We start from the raw sequence: 17,494 nt of genomic DNA, 5'->3' as shown, positions 1-17,494 counted from the left end.
GTTTTGGTCTTGGTCTTGTCTTGGTCTCGGAGATAAGGGTCTTGAAGGGATTTGTGCATTAATCAAGCCGCTCATGCTCACTACAAAACCTTACCGTGACACAATGTTAAAAAAGATGGCATGTGATGCATTGCGTCTAGTTCATATTTAAGCATGTTCATTTTAGGCCACAGAGTTCAGCCTAATTATATTACTTTTGTTCTTGGGTTCACACTAATGTGTGATCACAAACTATGGCACTCTAGTAGTGTGTTTTCGGTCTTGATTTGATTTTTGCCCTGTCTTGGTCTTAGTCTTAGTCTTAGTCTCGGTCTTGGGCTCAATACCCTCCGGTCTTGGTAATGGAATAATCGGTTGCGGCTACATCTGTCTGTCTGTCTTTCTGCCGGTCTGTCTGCCTGTCTATTTCTCTCTCTACCACTGTGTCTGATTGTATCTCAATATACCAATTCATTAAACTCCAGTCTCATCAATAAGACAAGTAAACAACCTAACAACAAACACAATTTCCCCATAGCTACTATGGTGCGGTGCCTGTAAGTTTTTGTTCTCTAGTAGTACTGCGGCATACAGCTAATGACACTTTCGAATAGGCAACAGTGAAACACTTGAAAGTGCGCATGCAGTGGTACTCGTGAGTAAAACAAAAGTGAAAGATAAAAAAGAAAAGGAAGGGGGAAAAAACGAACTAATTATCTTCAGGATAATGAGGAGAGACTGTGCAACTGTCAGCGAGCCAGCCAGCCAGCGATCTCCTTTAGTTAAGAGGCCAAGAAAGGAAACAACGGCCTCTGTTAAGTGGTGACAGGAAAAGCTCAATAATGTATTTACAAGGCAAGCTGGAATGGAACATTTCTCTTTTCTTTTTTCTCTTCTTCTTTTTATAAGTGTTGGAGTTCACTTCAGACAGAACAACTGTTAGACCTCATTCATCCTCTCCATAAAATAACTCTTTTCTTTGTGAAAGTGCCATGGCAGTGAGTGACTGAAGCCTAGTTGTGTTTGTCCCACTGTGTGCTTCTGTGACTCCATATCTATCTGTCATTCATGTCATGTAAAACGCAGTCAGTATAAAGCACATAAAGGTTTCTGAATGAGAGCTGGCAATCAACGGTACGACGTGTATGGGCAAACGCATGTAATAAAATGGTAACAATAGAGTCCTTGAAATGCTTGCAAATTCTGACACACATCAACAACAACCAAACTGAATGACAATAGATTTTTCTATGCTCATAAATTTGAGAGGGTGGACTGTAAAAGTCATTACTTGCAACGGCTTTGATATGGGATGGCTTATCCAGACAATACAGTATTACAATCAAAATTGACAGAGTGCTGCAACCGAAGCGCACTGCTGTCAAAAGTCTTTAGCATTTCACTGGCTTGAGGTGCAGCTGTGTGCTCAGTAACAGTGATGGAGTGAACAGTGATTTCCCAAAGATCTACATCTGTACCTCTGACTATGTGCTATAGCCTGGGCCTCCCGCCCCATGCTTCCTGTCAAATCTGAGGTGAAAAGCATGGAGAAATAAAGCATTTCCAAGCCGATTGAGGCAGGTCTAAGGTGATGAAAGGTAATGAAATGATGACAGACATTGATCCTGCTGGTAGTTAAATCAGAATATTGATCACAACTTTTGGTAGAGAAAGTTAAGCTGCATTACTGTAGGCCATACTAAGCTCGTCACGCCTTGTCACGATATCCAGACTTACTACATGAAGCTCTCCTGGAATTTTTAAGCATCCACTCATAGAGTTCCAGCTTTATGTTCCATCCCTTCACAGTGCAGTCGTGTGCCTTGTAAGAGTTGGGGCAGTGTCTGAAATCATGAAATAAATGGCGGAGGTAACAATTAACTAAACAAATAACACAAAATACTGTACCCACACACAAAGGATGTACACACACACACGCACACGCACACGCACGCACACGCACGCACGCACACACACACACACACACACACACACACACACACACACACACACACACACACACACACACACACACACACACACACACACACACACACACACACACACACACACACACACACACACACACACACACACACACCATAACTGACATTCTACTGGGTTGTGAATGAGTGAAGATTTCTGGTTCAGCATAACAGTGGGCCTGGTAGGCAATGGCTGTGGGCCGGCGGGGTGGAGGACCATCCTCAGGGAGAGCATTCCTGCTGCCTCCCATAACCCTGTCAGAGGACTGGAGGCAGTGATAGCCAGGACCATATGAGCAAACAAGTCCATCCTAGAATAATACACACAGCACCAGGGAACACAGGGAGGAAGAGAGGGGGAGACAGATTGAGACACAGGCAGACTGTGTGTGTGTGTGTGTGTGTGTGTGTGTGTGTGTGTGTGTGTGTGTGTGTGTGTGTGTGTGTGTGTGTGTGTGTGTGTGTGTGTGTGTGTGTGTGTGTGTGTGTGTGTGTGTGTGAGAGAGAGAGAGAGAGAGAGACAGAGACAGAGACAGAGAGAGAAAGAAGTGTGTGTGTGAGAGAGAGAGGGAGAGAGAGAGAGAGAGAGAGAGAGAGAGAGAGAGAGAGAGAGAGAGAGAGAGAGAGAGAGAGAGAGAGAGAGAGAGAGAGAGAGAGAGAGAGAGAGAGCAAAAGAGAGAGTTGTTTTCTTGTTTTCATACCTTTCACACACATTTCATTGTCACCCTACTGCAAATCACACTATATCCATTAAACAGCAGCAGCAGAAGAAGAAGAAGCAGAAGAAGAAGAAGAAGAAAAAGAAGAAAAAGAAGAAGAAAAAGAAGAAGAAGGAGAAGAAGAAGAAGAAGAAGAAAAAGAAGAAAAAGAAGAAGAAAAAGAAGAAGAAGGAGAAGAAGAAGACGAAGAAGAAGAAGAAGAAGAAGAAGAAGAAGAAGAAGAAGAAGAAGAAGAAGAAGAAGAAGAAGAAGAAGAAGAAGAAGAAGAAGAAGAAGAAGAAGAAGAAGAAGAAGAACCTAATGAGCTTGGCCAAACAGCTGGCCTGCAGAAAGGGGTTTTGGGTACGTCTCCCTCCCTCGCATACCAATTTATCTGTATTCATGTGTGTCAACACTGGATTCCTCCGCCTGTATGGCAGAAATTATAATGAAGCTGTTCTTTATTTGTCTGTGTCTGTGTCTGGGTTTGTGTATGTGTTGAAGGGTGAATGTCCATGTGTTTGTATTTGTGCGCCTGTCTCTGTGAAGTGTTAGTGAGTGTTGTGGTTGTCTGTCCCTCTCTAATTCTCTCGTCTCTCTCGCTCACTCTCTGTGTGTGTGTGTGTGTGTGTGTGTGTGTGTGTGTGCGCATGCATGTGTTTCTGTGTGCGTGCGCGCACGTGTGTGGTATGTTTATGTTTCATGTGTGTCCATGAAGTTCCTCCATGCTGGGTGTGTGCAGTGTGCACGCAAGCAAAGTTCCTACAGCACTCACTGCTGGGTATCTCCTGTGACATTTCTTGATGAATCGATCTGTCTGTTTGTTTTTGTGACTTCAGACAACATCGGGGCCGGCCACAGTCTCCCATGACTCCAGGCGCACTTCAAGCGAGCACTGCACAAACATTCCCACAACGCCATTGGTCCTTCTCACACTTTCGTTCGTTCTTTTGCTCTCTCGTTCCTGTCCATCCGCGCTCCGGACTAGACCTGAACCATGTCTCCTCCGGCAGTGCACTCAACGACCTCCTGTTGACTCTGCAGTTTTCTATAGTAAGGGGGGGGGGGGGGGGGGGGGGGAGGCCACTGGCGCACTGGGCCAGAGAACAGACACAAGTAGACTTCAGGCTGTTTTAACCATCTAGACTCGACAGTATGTCAATGCGATGATAATCACAAACATACACACACATGTGCACACGCACACACACACACGCACGCATGCACATGCATGCACACACATACAGTACACGCACACGCACAAATACACACACACGCACGGACACACGCACACACACACACACACACACACACACACACACACACACACACACACACACACACACACACACACACACACACACACACACACACACACACACACACACACACACACACACACACACACACACACACAGATCCAAACACCCTGGTCATCTGTCTCTCTGGTGTCCTGTAGTTTGGTGCCAAACACAACACGCCTGGCTGTTTCTCTTGGCTCCGCTCGTCGTGTCTGCAGAGCAGCAAAGCAGCCTGGGAGAGCTAGCCTAGCTAGCGCTGGGGGTTTATGGAGAGTGCATTATTGCACCAGTGGAACTTCGGGCCACTGACAGATTTTCCTGGGCCCAAGACAAAGTCATCTGAACGGGGGCCCTTACCAAATGCATACAATGTAATGGGGACCCAATTCTGGGCCCCCTGTCTCCCTGGGCCCGGGACAACATACCCCTTTGCCCCCCCCTTGTCGACAGGTTAGAATGGAACTTCGGGAGTGACAAGCAAAGTAAAGCGAAGCAAAACACAGCACAGCATCGCCAAGCTGATGGGCCGGGGCTTTGGAAAAAGAGGAAGCGAGAAATTCAAATCCAACACACCCTCTCGGCTTTCTAACTCTTCCGAGTTCACAAAGGCTTCTTCGGTTTTGGTGTTAAGACACACAATCCTGTGTCAGATGTTGAGGGACAGAGCAGACGGAGGGCTGTGAGGTTTTTTTTGTGTGTGTGAGAGCAGGAAACCTCATCTATGTGTACAGTACAGTATGTGTTTGTGTGTGTGAGAGACGGAGAGAAAGGGAGAGACTGTGTGTGTGTGTGTGTGTGTGTGTGTGTGTGTGTGTGTGTGTGTGTGTGTGTGTGTGTGTGTGTGTGTGTGTGTGTGTGTGTGTGTGTGTGTGTGTGTGTGTGTGTGTGTTTTAAAGTAATGGAGATTTTGACTATGTTCCATACTCCCACAAAGGCAAAGGCATTGGAGGCTTGCGTGTGAACCGGTCCCCTCTCCAGGTTCAGTCCCTGTGGTGCTTCTAGTGTTCAAACGGAGCGGGCTCTTGCACAATACCACACTCAAAAAGCACACAGCCAATTCCCTTCTCTCTCTGTTTTTTACACTACCCCCTTCTGTCTTTCTTTCTCTCCCTCGGTCACTCGCTCTCTCTCTCTCTTTCTCCTTTGCTGACTCTTTCCCTCTCTTGTCTGTCTTCCTCTGTCCATCTGTCTTTCCTTCCTTCGTTCCCCTCTCTCCCTCCATCACCTCTGTCTCTGTGTCGGCTGTCCCACAAATGGAAAATCCAGGGATGCCTGGGAGGGAAGAGAGAGAGAGAGAGAGAGAGAGAGAGAGAGAGAGAGAGAGAGAGAGAGAGAGAGAGAGAGAGAGAGAGAGAGAGAGAGTGAGAGAGAGAGAAAGCGAGAGAAAGCGAGAGAAAGTGAGAGCGGGAGAGGAAGGAAGGACAACAGAGGCGTTTGTGCTGAGTGCATACCCAGGGCTCCCAGTGCTCTGCTCAGGGGGCCTCTCCCGTGTCAGTGGACTGTGGTCCTGGACCGTTTGATGTCCCACATCCTCACCCCCCTACCCACCCCCCCCCCAAACCTAAAACCCTTCGAACCCATCAACCCCCTTTTTTCTGCCACCCCTCCACCACCACCACCACCATCACCACATGCCCGAGTTCAAAGTAGGGCCTGCACCCACCCCCGACTCGACTCGAGTCCACCCGGGACCAGTGGGGTTCTGTGTGTTTTCACAGTGGTCCAATCTCTGGTGAACCGTTTGGTACCTCTCTGTACGTCAGTTTCTTTTTTCCTCCATTCTTCTTTTTTTTCTGTTCAAGTTTGACATCAAAAAAATGTCTCAGAGGGACCCCCGGGGAAGGTTGCACCAGGTCCGTCCCCCCCCCCACCCCCCCCCCCCCCCCCCCCCCCCTACACCTGACAAATCTCCTCCTGTGTTTATGTCTCGGTCCTGAGACTCTGCCTTCGATTCGCCCCGTCGGCCGATAAATCTCTCCGTGCTTGCTGTCAGCACACACTCAACCCCTTTGGCCTGCGCCTCTCTCTCCGCTTTCCCTCCCTCCCCGCTACCTCTCCAGGTGTGTCACTGGCAGGGCCTCTGACAGCTTTAGCGAGGCCCAGGATAAAGTCATCTGACAGTGCCCCCTCTCCAATACATATGATGTACTGATGACCCAATTCTGGGGCCTGGGCCCGTGACAATTAACCCCTTTGTCCCCCACCTTGTTGGCTTCAACGAACGCAGCACCTACAGTATAAGCCCATGGCTGTGCATCTGAGGGCTCTACTGTAGCCTGTGAAACGACGGAAAAGGAGGTCTTGACACACTTTAAGCTGCCTTCGCTTAACTCTTATTTAAATTCCCAGAGAGATTGCGTGATACAGTGGCAACATCTTGAGCGATCACGCAGCAGTGTAATGAAGTGGACCGATGACGAGCTGTGTGTGATCGAAACTTTGGAAAACTAAAACGCTCTCTGGGTGGGAAATTGAATAAAAAAGTTGTAAGGGGGATTAAGTATACAGTACAGACATCTTCTGTGAAAGTTTCTTGGATTGTTGTTAGAGTCTTTTGGTCCAGCACCTTCTTGGGTTTCGGATATGCACGACGTCCATGTTTCATTTTCCCCTTTTCCAAGCTTTTGCTGTATCTGTGGTGGCCACACAGTGAATTTGGATGATCAATTGGACATACTGTGTAGAGTACAAACCCCAATGTTCTGAGAGAGCTCGCCAGGGTCGATGACAGCTTTTGCCCGACCCTATACAAAATCATCTGAAAGGGGCCCCCTCTTAGAACATGCAATGTAATGACGACCCAATTCTAGGCAACCCCTCTCTCTCTGGGCCTGGGACTGGGCCCGCTTGTGTTTGTGTGTGTGTGTGTGTGCGTGCGTGTGTGTGTGTGTGTGTGTGTGTGTGTGTGTGTGTGTGTGTGTGTGTGTGTGTGTGTGTGTGTGTGTGTGTGTGTGTGTGTGTGTGTGTGTGTGTGTGTGTGTGTGTGTTCATGTCGGTGGGCCTGGTCTTTGCAGTATAGCTCGACCGGACTTAGCTCCTTACGTTTCTGGCATCTGGATCTGCCGTGCAGTGCCGTGAGAGACAGTAGCGTAGCGGGCTGCCCTCAGTTGTAAAGTCAGTGTGAATAAAAGCCTAAGCCAGAAGGAGAAATGTAAATGTGAGCTGTAGGCGAGACCGAGTGAGTGTTGAATATTAATTCTGAGCCCACAGAGGATTAGTGGCGGATCAAAAATGGATTTCCTTTCCTTTTCTTTTTCTTACTTTTTTTGCAGCCTTTCAAACCAACTCCCTCCCCATAAAAATACCCAAGGTCAAATAATGAAAGAGGAGAACTTTGTTAATTATGAATACATAACTTGTGAATGGTTGACGTTCTCTCTCACATCTCTCTCTCTCTCTCTCTCTCTCTCTCTCTCTCTCTCTCTCTCTCTCTCCATCTCTAACTCTCCTGGGCTTTGAAAGGTTGGGAGCTCCCGTTCGTTTCTGTGCACTGTGGCAGGTTGGCATTTCCTCTCACCCCCATGACCACCTGTCCAATAATTGAACTGACATTTGGCCAAGCTGGTGCGCAGTGAAAAAAAAGTACTTCAGATTCAGCTTTGCTGCTTAAGGACGCTAAATGGCAAATCCAGCGTCAGCCTTTTCGCCTCTTCTTTTTCTTCTTCTTTTCTGTTTCTTCTTTTTTTTCTCTTTGTGTTCCTCCCAACTGCTTTAGCAGCAATTGAACGGAAGGTCATTATTGATCATCCCCTTTTAATTGGCAGCTAGCTGCTTTGATAAGCTGTGTGTGTGTGTGTGTGTGTGTGTGTGTGTGTGTGTGTGTGTGTGTGTGTGTGTGTGTGTGTGTGTGTGTGTGTGTGTGTGGTGTGTTGTGTGTGTGTGTGTGTGTGTGTGTGTGTGTGTGTGTGTGTGTGTGTGTGTGTGTGTGTGTGTGTGTGTGTGTGTGTGTGTGTGTGTGTGTGTGTGTGTGTGTGTGTGTGTGTCCGACCACCCACAGTCTGATGGGAAAGGGAGAAGGCTTTGTGTGATTCATTCACAGAGATCAACACAGCGTGAAGCAAACTAACCTCCATTTACCTTTGGGATCGGCTGTCCTTGCCTGCTCGCTGCCCCGGCCTTTTACGCTATAATTCACATCTTTAATACAGTTCTTTAAATACTATCGCAGCAAATGGTCAATTTGGACTGAACTATCAATTGGATAGCCACTAAATCAAGCAGACAGGAACCTTTCAGGGATGACTGTCTTGTCCGGCTGGTCAAAAGGTCGAGGTCTTGGCTTGCTTGATTCTGGGCCATTTAATTATTTGAAGTACATTAACGGTATCTAAAGATGAATATTAAAGAAGAAATATCAATTGTACCAACATCAAAAATTCAATTCATCATTAAACAGTAATAGACTGTATAAAATCTTCATAGAAAGTAAAGAGAAATTAAGCAATGCATAGAATTTTAAGAGCGATATTAAACCAGTGTTATAATTGTGGGGTTTGAATGAGGCTTATTTTGGACTAGTGAAAATGGTCATGGGAGGGTTTAGTGGGACTTTGGATGGACTTTTGTCTTTATTATATGTAGGCCGTATGTAGGTACATGTATTCATCATTGGTTTTGGCCATGTGGCTTTGACATAGCTGTAAACAAGTCTTAGTTCTAGTCATAAAGATGGCAACAGGAATGGCAGCGTTCCCAGATCTTCCCATTCTGGAACTCATTCTCAAAAAATATCATTCTGAGGTACCCAAAATGCCGGTTTCTTATGGACACGAGGGCCAAGCGATAAACAAAAATATGTTCAGTGAAAACGTTTCCGTGTAGCCGGGCCTTTAAAATTGAAGAGAGACAGAGGGCAGCAGTAGAGAAGGAGCCGTCACCCCAAGGACAACCCAAACATGAAGGGGCTCAGGGAGGGAGACTAGAGGAAAACGGCCTATTCTATAAACACTGGTAAGCTATCTGAGAAACGGCCTATTAAGCAGTTGGCAAATATTGTGGAAAAAAAACGCTAAAAAGTTGTTAAAATGTGCAATTATTCACCTATTTCAGTGTGAAATGGGCTATTTATCTGGATTTGTTCAACACAAATGCAGATAAATAGCCTGTTTAAAAGGCAGGGATAATTTCTGAATACATTTTTGAAAATGGCTGTTGGCATTGGCTCTAACACAAAGTGCTGAGCTGTGATTTAATATACTGGTGGTGTAGCATTGTAAAGCAACACTTCCACGAGGCAGCCCTTTCACTGATTCCGCAATATTCTTCAGTTTAAAGTCCAATGGACCTCGAGGAGTACATAGAGGTAAATGTTGAATAGGACAAGCCCAGTTAATTTCCCCAAAGCCAGCAAGTCTACAGTAGGTTGTGAGGCATGGGTGTGAGCTGCATTTTAGAGGATATCATTCTAGCACTCAGGATTGCTTTTTTCTCACAAGGCAGTCTGCCATGATGAGAACAATAGTGGATGAGCAGTCCCATTGTGTCTGTATGTCTCCTTCTCTACTTCTCTATTACAGGTACTGTCTGTCTGTCTGTCTGTCTGTCTGTCTGTCTGTCTGTCTGTCTGTCTGTCTGTCTGTCTGTCTGTCTGTCTGTCTGTCTGTCTGTCTGTCTGTCTCTCTGTCTCTCTCTCTGTTTGTGTGTCTGTCTGTCTCAGAGTCTGTCTGTCTCCGTGCCTCTGTCTGTTTGTCTGTTTGTGTGCAAGATGTTGAAATAGTTTTTGAGCAACATAATGGAGAGGAATGGCTTAGTGGTGCATCTCTGCAGAAGAGGTCAAGCCGCCTGGGCGCCCAGACAGACAGACAGACAGACAGGCACACACACACACACACACACACACACACACACACACACACACACACACACACACACACACACACACACACACACACACACACACACACACACGCATACACACGCACACACAGACAGACAAGACTGTCAGAGCTTCAGCCCTCGCAAAGGCCTTCATGATCCACTGATCAGCCCTCTCGGAGTCAGCCAGCCTTGCCACTAATGAAACACAACTCCACCACAATGCTGTCTCCCATTGTAATAACCCCTACCCGGCTAGCCTCCTGAATTTAAGGACTAAACAGTCCCCAAATTCCCCCTCCGCAAATTACGGCTGTTCTTTCTTCTCTTTCCTCAGACCTTATGAGAGTTAGCTGTCTGTTTTGGCAAAGCGAGCTGCTTTTGTGTACTGTGGTCGTCGCTGCCAATCACTCGCTCGCTCACCCTTATTTATTTCATTTACGTATTTACGTGACTGAGTCTCTCTTGCATCACAGGGGAGATAATATGGGGTGGATTTGTTGGCGGTGCCATTGATTGCGCCAAGTCTGGGACTGAGTGCAATTTCAATACCGGGGAGATTACGGGCTATGACTCAGTGAGTTAGGGGCTTTTCATGCGAAAACCAATAACACCGCTCATTTCCTCCTCGTGTGGAGAATTATAACTTTAACCAAAGAGTCTCCAGACAGTTGGGCCTAACCGCTCGCTCGCTTTGATTAGCTCTTTTTTATCCTCCCCCCATCGGCCCCCACCGAGAAGATCGTTGGCATTGTTTTTTTTTTTTCTTGTGTTTGTTTTGTGTTTTCTCCTCGCCCTAATGAGTAACATCCTTATATTTCATATTTAAGTGGACCATTAATTTTTGTGCAAAGCCATTATTCAGTTTTATTGCGGTGATTAGTTCAAGCACGGCAGGGGAGCTGTGTGTTTGTGTGCATGTGCGTGTGAGTGTATGTGCCCACGTGTTTTGAGTGTGCGTTTGTGTGGCTGTGTGTGTGTGTGTGTGTGTGTGTGTGTGTGTGTGTGTGTGTGTGTGTGTGTGTGTGTGTGTGTGTGTGTGTGTGTGTGTGTGTGTGTGTGTGTGTGTGTGTGTGTGTGTGTGTCTGTGTGTGTGTGTGTGTGTGTGTGTGTGTGTGTGTGATTGTGCTTGCGTGCCTCTCTGCCTGTGTAAATCCACCAGCTGTTATTGACCGACAAAGCCACTTTCCATCGTGAAATGGAGACGAATGGCCCTGGTTATGGTGGAGAGCTCGCTAAATGCTGCCATTAGCAAAGACAGTGACGGCGAGCACCATAATTCGCACACATTAGGCCCTCCTGAGCATGTGTAAAATGAGCTCTGAACGGCCCATATATCTTCCGTTATACAATTCAGGGCTGCATTTCTCGAAAATGTAGTTGGTGAGCCTGTTAGCAACTTGGGTAGTTGTCAATGGGAAATTGTATGGCAAAAAAACGATGTAGCGTTACGAAAACGAAAAACGAAGTTAGCAACTATGGTTTCGAGAAATGCACCCCAGCTTGTGTGGTACTTACATTCATTCTGTGTCAAAGATGTCTATCTTTTCTCAGGTTTGGAAAGTTAAAAAACCTCTTTGATCACAGGTAACTTTATTGAAAATCATCTACCTGACTTCATTAACATCAGCTGATTCAGAACTGGTATTCTTAGTGGGCCTTGAAACCATCTTCTAAAAGTCAAAATAGTGTGTGTGTGTGTGTGTGTGTGTGTGTGTGTGTGTGTGTGTGTGTGTGTGTGTGTGTGTGTGTGTGTGTGTGTGTGTGTGTGTGTGTGTGTGTGTGTGTGTGTGTGTGTGTGTGTGCGCACATGCGTGCGTGCGTGTGACTACTCTACTCTACTACACTACACTACATTATTGTGCATTGGGTCAGAGGTGGGCCCCAAACTTTTGTGAACATTTCAAGGGGGGCCCAGGTAGGAAAGGATTGGGGACCTCTGACATAGAGAGGTGATTTAACACCTTATAGAGTACTCTTATCCCAGAGTAGTCTCCACGAGTCCCCCTTTTCTCCCTGGGCCCGGGACATTATACCCATTTGTCTCCCCCTGTTTGCAGACCTGAAGAGGACTCCTCATATGCAGACAATCACACGACAGACTAGCTGGCTGACTTTCCTGTCCTTTCAGGTCAGCTGCTGCTGGCATGCTATGTCGAGGCATGCTATGCTCCCGGATCCAGCTCAGGCATCCTGGCCTGCAATGCCTAAATTTAGAAGTCTGTGGGATTTGTTTTGTTTTTTGATAGGAATAGACCTCACTTGCATTGTCTCCTTCTTACTGTCACTCTGTCTCCTCTCCCTCTGTTTTCCTCATTCTGTCTGCCTTTTCTGTCTTTCTGACACACACACACGCATGCGCGCACACGCACGCACGCACGCACGCACTCACACACACACACACACACACACACACACACACACACACACACACACACACACACACACACACACACACACACACACACACACACACACACACACACACACACACACACACACACACAGAGAAGCAGACACACTCTGCAGATTTTCAGCCCAAACCTTCCCCCTCAACCCCCTCATCCCCCTCTCTCTGTCTCTCTCGCGCTATTTTAATCTATCACTGTCTCCATTATGATGTGTTCTCTACCCTCCCCTCTCTGTCTTAAGATAAAGTATCCCGGCAGCACAAAGAGCCATCTGTCTAGAGGAATCCAAGGGACTCTTAGTTTCTCTCTCTCTCTCTCTCTCTCTCTCTCTCTCTCTCTCTCTCTCTCTCTCTCTCTCTCTCTCTCTCTCTCTCTCTCTCTCTCTCTCTCTCTCTCTCTCTCTCTCTCCCCCTAATTACGGTGGCCAAAGCAGGGCTGTCTAGACCCATACAATTACAAAACACGTACCAGAGGAAACCTGAACGATCCACCACCACACTCAGGGCTGCTGACAGCTTTGGCTGGGCCCAGGACAAGATCAAAAGAAAGGGCCCTCCTCTAATACATAATGTACAACTCTGGGCTCCCTCTGTCCGTTGGCCCAGGGCAACGTACCTGTTTGTGCCCCACTGTCGGCTTCCCTGACCACACCATTCTACGCCACGCCCCACCTCTACACACCTCTCCTCTCCTCTCCACACCTCCTTCAGACAGCCTCTGCCAGAAAAAAATAGTGGCCCTCTTTTAACTGTTGTTTTTCCTCTTTTCTAATAGGGAGTGAAAGAGGGAGTCATTGTGTTGGTGATGAAGGGAGGGGAAAATGGAGAGAAAAGGGAATGGAGAGAGGAAAGCTGCTTGTGACAGATAGGCAGAGTTTAAAGGACAGAAGGTCTTAGAGGTAAATTTCATAATTTATGTTGCCATTAAGATGGTGGCGCTTTTAAAAGGGGAAGAAATAGCAATGAAAAGCACAAAAGCTTGCTGGAATTAAGGCTTAAGTGAACCCAATCATGCAAAATCCACCCTCCTTCAGGTTTTTATTTTATTATTTATTTATTTTAGGACAATTACGCACACACAAACATTCCCTCCATCGCTCTTTTTCTTACACACAAATAGGCCTACCCATTCACATCCATTCACACCCTAACTCTCTTTCTGTCTCTCTCTCTCTCTCTCTCTCTCTCTCTCTCTCTCTCTCTCTCTCTCTCTCTCTCGCTCAGACACAGAGATATTTATACAAGCACTAACACACACACACACACACACACACACACACACACACACACACACACACACACACACACACACACACACACACGCGCGCTCACGCACACACACACCCTCTCACACACACCCTCTCACACACATATGCACACAAAAACAGATTCCACACATCCGCTTTACCCCATTACAAAAGTCATGCAGACATTTGCACAATAGCTAACTGAAGGACTTCTTATCCCCGCCTAAAGTCGCTGGCTTAAGGAGGGCTTAGGCTTGGAATAAATATGAAAATCGTAACATTAAATTACACTTTTTAGCCCGATCTCCGATAAGGAGCGCTGCACTGTCCACTTAGGGGAGGGTGAACAATGAGCTGGTGGGCTCCTAATGGGCTGGAGGTTAGAGGGGATTACTCTGGTCCACCTCCCCACTAATGGCTGCAGCTCTGTGGGCTAGACAGCTGGCTAGGTCCCCCTCCCTTCTTATGGCCGTCTTACCTGCAGCAGCCATGCTGAAACATTGACACAAACTAAGGGGGGGGGTTATGTTTGTTGTTTGTGTGGGGGGTGAATTGGGGTCAACTGTGGGACTATAAGTGCATCTATATGCCACTGGGGATTGCTTTTTTTGTGTGAAATGCATAGAAGTCTGTGTCTGTATGTAAGTCTATTGTGTGTGTGTGTGTGTGTGTGTGTGTGTGTGTGTGTGTGTGTGTGTGTGTGTGTGTGTGTGTGTGTGTGTGTGTGTGTGTGTGTGTGTGCGTGTGCGTGCACAAGTTCGTATACGCCAGTGCCAGTTAATGGATGTTCTGTGTGTGTGCCTTCTTTGCCAGTGCACGCCTTTCAGTGTGTGTGTGTGTGCGTGCGTGCGTGCGTGCGTGCGTGCGTGACAATCCTTTCTGTGTTTGCACTTGTTTGTGTACGCCCGTGGGCCCGACAACTGTCTTTTTTCCCAGCGCACAGAGACAAAGATTAATCGTGCCCCCAATTATTTATAGTACCGCAGACAGCTAGAGATTTGGGTTACACAAGTGTAAATTTACGTACCTCCAAACTGCTGATGAATCCGCTGGCCTCTGGCCTTTCACAGAAAAACTTCCACCTCTCGCTTTGTAGTCTTCACATTGTGCAAGGTGGCGACGTCGGTGAGAGGTTTTGTTAAGCTCTATTCAAAGATAGGGGCTTGTAAAAGTAGTGCTCTTAACAATAGCACTGTGGCAGAGGGGGAAAAAATTCAAGACTCCACTTTCCCCTGTCTCTGTTTGAAATGTTTTTGATAATAGCACGATTAGCATCTTATGTGCTAGACAAAAGGCTCCTTTAGACAAACCACACACACACACACACACACACACACACACACACACACACACACACACACACACACACACAAAATCTACACCCCACCTCTCTCACTCTCTCACTCTCTCTCTCTCTCTCTCTCTCTCTCTCTCTCTCTCTCTCTCTCTCTCTCTCTCTCTCTCTCTCTCTCTCTCTCTCTCTCTCTGTCTCTGTCTCTTCCTTTCTCTCCACTGTATTGCCTTCTTCGGAAAGGAAATTAAATTAGGTTTGGAAAATACAAATGCAGTCTGCTTAAAAAATTGTGATATGTTTAGAAGGCCAAGTTTTTTCTCTCATAGCCAACTCTGTTCTTCCCAGGCAATTCTTTAGTTGTACAATTATGTAAATAAGGTACAGCCAGCAGTGATATGCAAAGACAGGCTTTTCAGATGTTATCTGTGTACTCTGCAAGCACTTGCATAGTCTCTGGTAGGTCTGGATTTGATATTAAAACACTAATCGTTTCCTATCAAGTTTCAGACTCAGTATGCTATGTGTGCCGCCCGTATCCTGTACTACATGTAGTTTTGCACACACACACACACACACACACACACACACACACACACACACACACACACACACACACACACACACACACACACACACACACACACACACACACACACACACACACACACACACACACACACACACACACACACAGTATTTTAAAGTTGGAAAATGTATTTTCAAACTCAGTTGCTTCTCTTCGGTTGAACTGTGGAACTTGATTTTTGTAGAGCTGCAGTACCTCAAAGGAAATTATATCAAGGGGATTTTGTGGTTACATATCGTACCAATACAAGTCGGAAAACTACATGAAACATTTACAGAATCGATTTATTGTTTCATCTGCTTGCAAATAGGGTGAACAAAACTTTTTAATTTGTTTTATGGGCCTGGGCCACAATCATTGTATATAGAATCATTGTCACCGATCTGGAAGAGGAAAACAATTCTTTTCATACAACATGTAAGATGACCAAATTGGAACTGTATCTTAGAGTTCCTTTGGATCATTCAGTAATTGCTTTCGCGGGATCCTTGACTCCACACACACTGAATTCAAGCTCAACAAAAATTCATAGGAGACATCCTAACTCACAGCAACCTAACCTGGGAAATCCCATGCTGGTTTGCAAAATCGTTCCGATCTGAAAGACAGCATGGATGCTCATCCCAAAGTGCTAGCCTGAGGAGCCAATCTGGGAGCAGGGAGTGGTGGAAAGATGATGAGGCGTATTACTCAACAAATGGAAGCTTGCAGTTTGTTTGAATGCAATTGACAAGAGCAGTGGGCTACATATACACCAAATTATACATTCGTAGTAAACGGCTGTTGGTAATCGTAAACCACACCTCTTCCCTACATGAAATTCACTAGGACGTCTCCAGACCATATCTCACTTGTGATGATCCGGTGTGAACCAGGCAAGTGAACCAGGGCCGCTGACAGCCAAGCCCGAGACAAAGTCGAAAGAAAGGGCGCTCTCTCTCTTCCTCAGCCCGAGAGAACTGAACCATTTTCCCCCTCTGTTTGGCTTCCCTAGTGTGAACTTAAGTCCCAGTAGTCATAATATGGCTGCTAAATGATTTTAAATGAGCCCGCTCTTAAATTCGGCTTGTTTCGTGTAATATTAAATGGAGCGTGAGCTGAGTAATAATCACCAGTTTGCACTGCCATCCGACTCCGCCGGGTTGAACCCCGGGGGGTCCTAAAGCCCGCCTGCTCTGCCCTAGCCCGCCCAATACATAGTAATGCAGTCGAAAGTCCTCTGGGTTTAGGGGGAGTAATTGGATTTTTGTATTTGGGGTTGGGGAGGTTAGAAAGGTTGGATGATGATGGACAGGATATTGTGTGTGTATGTGTGGTGTGTGTGTGTGTGTGTGTGTGTGTGTGTGTGTGTGTGTGTGTGTGTGTGTGTGTGTGTGTGTGTGTGTGTGTGTGTGTGTGTGAGAGAGAGAGAGAGAGAGAGAGAGAGAGAGAGAGAGAGAGAGAGAGAGAGAGAGAGAGAGAGAAAGAGAGATAGAGAGAGAGAAATAGAGAATGAAAGAAAGAGAGAAAGAGAGAAGGAGAGAATGAGAGAATGGGAGGGGAGAAGGGGAGAAAGAGAAAAGGCTAGTTTGGGTAGAGGTTGAAAAGTAGTGCTGGTGGGACCAGGGCCGGTTCTGGCTTATTTGGTGCCCTAGGCGAGTTTGAGTTCTGGCGCCCCCCCCTTACCTTTGAAAGAAAAAAAAAACCTCTTTCTTATACCTTACAGAACACAAGAGTAATATCCGTAGTAAGCTTAACTAAATAGCATCAAGAACAATAACCGTTTTTCATCAAATGGATTTGTGGTTCTTTTTGACAGGCGACCAACACATCAGATTGAGTCGCATGAAAGTAGCTTCACTGTATGGTGTGTTGGATGTGATGGTGGTGGGGCCCCCAACCCCAGATGAGAGGGAGGTTATCAATGTGTTTGAATTGTAACGTGAAACTGAAATGCCAGGAGAGTGATAGGCTACAGTACATTTGCATGTAAAATGCATGTGTAGACAATAAGCCTACCAAGGAGGTCTGCATTGATCTACACTACCTACAGCATTACAAAGCATGGCAGCATAACAATTTTAATAAGCTACACATTTGTGCTGTCTTCCAAACCAATTTCATTTCTGGACTGGAAATAGTGGTGCATTTGTGAGTAGGAGACTGAGAAGGGGGCTATCTATGTGTTTGAACTGGAGGGA

This window comes from Engraulis encrasicolus, chromosome 10, assembly GCF_034702125.1.
Source record: "Engraulis encrasicolus isolate BLACKSEA-1 chromosome 10, IST_EnEncr_1.0, whole genome shotgun sequence".
Lineage (NCBI taxonomy): Eukaryota > Metazoa > Chordata > Actinopteri > Clupeiformes > Engraulidae > Engraulis > Engraulis encrasicolus.
The sequence above is the reverse complement of the archived record's forward strand: the minus strand, read 5'-3'. Positions refer to the sequence as shown.